A 5000-nucleotide genomic window follows, 5' to 3' on the forward strand; every position below is an offset into this window, starting at 1 on the left:
AGAACATCGCCATTGATCAAGCACGCCCTTCTGGAGAGGTCCCGGAATACATTGTGAGAGAGGAACAAGACAATCTAGATCACAGTATTATTGAAGAAAGTGATGAAAGGCCACCTGATGACAATGATCAACAAAGGAATCACCTTACCTACCCAGAAAATATCTCTTACCTCCTTAATAAACTAAAAGAGAAAGACCAACGAAATCGGACCAAAACTGTAATAAGAAAACTCATTAATATCAATGGAGGTAAACTTAGGATCCCAGAAAAGAGGCAAGAGTATGTAAATCTCACCAATTACGTTCCCACGCCTGCTCAAGAAGAAATATTATGTTTAGGCCTTAATTGCCACTACATGACCAAACCAAGACCGACTGACAAGAGATTGGAAATCGAGCTCCTCCTTGACACCATACAAGAAAATGAACGTAGAGGTGCCCTATGGACGACTGATGCCCTCCAACTCCTACTCTTGGCAGAAGCCCTCACTGACCGTGGCCAATACCGGAGTGGGATTGTCACGAAGGAGATGAGAGATGCTGCCAAGGCTCTTAGATTGCAAGAAGGCATCACTGTACGCCGTGCAGATAAAACTGCCGCCTTCGTTCTCATAAATACAGAGGAGTACCATGAGAAACTAGATCAAATTTTGCCTGATACCTCAAAATTTGAACGATTGTCCCGCAACCCCACTGAGGATATCAAGAGGGAAGCAAACAGCATTATACAAACCATTAATGCTGCCACCAACGCCGTCCATTTGCCACCTATTTCAGGTGATTTTGGGCTCGGCTACTTATACGGAAATGTAAAAACGCACAAGCAAGGGAACCCTCTCAGGCCTATTATCAGCCAGTGCCCTGCCCCTACATACCAGCTTGCTAAGAGACTGAACACCTTACTCACACCCTATATCCCCAATAAATATTGTGTGACATCATCAGCAGAATTCCTAGAAAAACTGAGAAATTCCACAAGTGACGGAGTTATTGCCTCCATGGATGTCGAGTCCCTATTTACTAACGTTCCCGTGAATGAAACAATAAAATTCATAATGGACAGAGTTTATAGGGATACAACGACACCCACCCTCAACATCCCTGAGGCCTCTCTCCGTGCACTATTAGAAATATGCACCAAGAAAGCCCCTTTCACTACCCATAAGGGCCATATATTTATTCAGAAAGATGGAGTCGCTATGGGGTCCCCTTTAGGCGTCCTCTTTGCTAATTTTTATATGGGAGTAGTCGAGGAGAGAGTTTTTCGAAAAATCAGTAAACCAGACCTCTATGTACGCTACATTGACGATACTTTCATAAAAACGGCCAATCAGGAGAGCATAGAAGAACTTCGCCGAATTTTCGAGGAATGCAGCTCGCTCAGGTTCACCATAGAGCACAGCCTCCAAGGACGTCTCCCCTTCCTTGATGTCCTTGTAGAAACAAGCAATGATAGTTTTAGTACCTCGGTGTACGTAAAACCAATGAATCTCGGCCTATGTCTGAATGGTGACAGCGAGTGCCCTAGTCGGTATAAAACTGCCACCATTAAGGCTTTTATTCGGAGAGCCATTTCTCACTGTTCTTCGTGGAGAGGCACCCACGAGGAACTTGACAGAGTTACTAAAATTCTGGTGAATAATGGCTTCACGAATAAGGACATTAATCGGCAAATTAAAAAAGAAATCGAGAAATGGTACCAGAATGAAGGCCCTAATGATACCAACACGCCAGCAAAAATAAATCTTTACTATAAAGGCATTATGAGCATAAACTACAACGAAGAAGAAAAGATTATGAAAAATATAATAAAAAACAACGTTTTTGCCACGGCAGAGGATACTGAAATCAACCTCATAATTTATTACCAATCAGCAAAAACACGAGACTTGATAATGAAAAACAACCCTGCCCCTGCCATGCAAGATGACTTGAAAAAGACGAACGTAGTGTACCGATATAAATGCCCCGTCCAGGAATGTTCTGGCACCTACATCGGGATGACGACGATGCGTCTTTCTAAGAGATTATCTTGCCACGTGCAACAGGGTGCAATAAAAATGCATTGCCTCCAAAAACATAATTTCATGACAACAAGGGAGCATATAGTGAAAAATGTAACAATCATCGGCCATGCCCCTGACAGTAGACGTCTCCGGATAATGGAAGCTCTTTTTATTCAACAACAAAGACCTAACCTCAACACCACGCAAGAAGGGACCTTATTGCCAACATGTATAAGGTCCACTATCAACAATAGTCCAGGCAATAACAACTATGACAGGACTGATATAGCTGAAGGTCAAAACAGGGATTATCTCCTGACAGAACCAGAGCCAGTAATCCCACCAAACATCCCGGCGAGGCAGAGGCCACCACCCAATAGGATTAACGGTCTCCGCCCTAGGGCGGTTCTTAACCAGTGAAGATGGAATCTCGTAGCAGGACTCCGTATATAAGCCATCAAAACAACACCTGCATTTCAGTTCACTCTTGACAATGAGCAGAAAACCTTCTCACTGCTCGAAACCGGTTGAGTCGAAGGATGTGGTAAACTTAACTCCACGTAATTTATAAGTTTTGTATAAAAGTGACAATTACTTTGTGTGCACTAACATTGTGATAGTGTTTTATACTTTGTACATATTATCTGTACTTTTACAATGTGTTGTGATATATTAAAGACAAATTGTGAATGATATGGTCTTCATCACCTTCCTATTGATATGTCCCTTTCCCAGTTACTGACGGATTGTTCAAATGAAGAGAAGAAGATAATAAGAACAATAGAAAAACTTAATTACAAGATTAACGCCACTGAGGCAGCAATTACTTTTAATAAAACCTGCTTAAAAGAGGGTCTACTCCCAAAAATATATTATTATTATTATTATTATTATTATTATTATTATTATTATTATTATTATTATGCTGGAAAAGCAGGAAGACATAAGACCAAGAGGTCCGTATTATATTATTAATATTATTATTATTATTATTATTATTATTATTATTATTATTATTATTATTATTATTACAAGCTTAAGCTACAACCCCCCTTAGAAAAGTAGGAGGACATAAGACCAAGAGCTCTGTATTATTATTATTATTATTATTATTATTATTATTATTATTATTATTATTATTATTATTATTATTATTATTATTATTATTGTTGTTGTTGTTATTATTAGAAGCTTAACCTACAATCCTAGTTGGAAAAGTATAATGCTATAAGCCCAATGGCTCAAATAGGGAATAATAGCCTAGTGAGGAAATGAAAACTGGAAATTGATAAACTACAAGAGAAGTAATGGACAACTTGAATAAAATATTTTAAGAACAGTAACATTATTAAACTAAGTATTTCATTAATAAACTATAATACAAAAATTGATAAAATTATACATAAAATATTCATTATATTGGCCCAAAAGTCTGTCCTAAAAGTTAGCAAAAAGAGAGAGAGAGAGAGAGAGAGAGAGAGAGAGAGAGAGAGAGAGAGAGAGAGGAGAGAGAGAGAGAGAGAGAGAGAGAGAGAGAGAGAGAGAGTATAAATTCTCCATCCACTTAAGTTAGATGCTTGACAAATGAGAGGATTATATTAGCAGTCTCCCGAATGCTGCAGAAGAAAGTTTTTATTTCTTCAAACATGGTCTCGTAGGTGTCTCGAGATATAAAAGAGAGAAATGAATTGTCGAGTTTTGGGTACATAAATATCCTTCTGCCATTTCCATTGCAGAGATTCCAGGGAATGCAGTCATGTCTTTTGAGTAAAGGTAAGAATTTTAAAGAGGCAAATTTTTTTCTAAAGGTTTCTTATATCGATGGTAGTGGTGTGTTGTTTTTATAATAAAGATTTATTATAAATGTTAATATTATAAGTAGATATAGTATGTATTTTATGATGAATATATTACTATAAATACCAATATTATAAGCATTCAAGTAATAACAATAATAAAAATGATAATAATATTAATTATATTAATAATAATAATAATAATAATAATAATAATAATAATAATAATAATAATAATAATAATAATAATAATAATAATAATAATAATAATAATAATAATAATAAATATAGAGAAAACTGTCTATAAAGCAAAAGTGATATAAATTTTAATACGAGTCGTACCTGTTCGTCATTTATATAAATAAGTACTAATTCAAGCAGTAGGTCTAATTAATTTCATATATCACTTGTTTATATGGAAGAGGAAATATTCGATAATTTTCTTTTTCCTATCAGTGCTATGTACAGTAATATATTGGCAGAAACAAGGAAGCAGAAGAAAGAAGAATTTATTTTTTTTCTCATGGTTTTTATATTCGTGGTTTTTTATTATCAAGAGCTTTAGTTTCCTCACAAAATCATTCTATCATGTAAATTATCTTCTAAATGGTGTATATTTTTTTTATACATTTATAAATAATAGAGAGAGAGAGAGAGAGAGAGAGAGAGAGAGAGAGAGAGAGAGAGAAAAAATATATATATATATCAACACAAAATCACGTTCAAATAGAAATAAATTTTTACCTCACACTTGGGATCGAACGCTGGCCCCTTCTAATGAAAGGCCAGGTCGAAACCAACCATGCCACGAGAGGACATAAAAGAAATCGGAACCTAACTGCTACCCAGCAGTCTAGGATTTACCTGGTGAGACATCAGTCTCTTACCAGCGAGTTTTACCCGACTTCCCGTCCCACCACGCGGCACAATTGGTAGTAATTCATTCAAATTACCCGTAATTAGTCAATAGGGATAAATATCAACACAGCATCGTGTTCAAATAGAAATAAATTTCTACCTCATACTTGGGATCGAACGCTGGCCCCTTCTAATGAAAGGCCAGGTTGAAAACAACCATGCCACGAGAGGGCATAAAAGAAATCGGAACCTAACTGCTACCCAGCAGTCCAGGATTTACCTGGCGAGACATCAGTCTCTTACCAGCGAGTTTTACCCTGAGTTTTACCCGACTTCCCGT

Source organism: Palaemon carinicauda, chromosome 20 (genome assembly GCF_036898095.1).
Source record: "Palaemon carinicauda isolate YSFRI2023 chromosome 20, ASM3689809v2, whole genome shotgun sequence".
Lineage (NCBI taxonomy): Eukaryota > Metazoa > Arthropoda > Malacostraca > Decapoda > Palaemonidae > Palaemon > Palaemon carinicauda.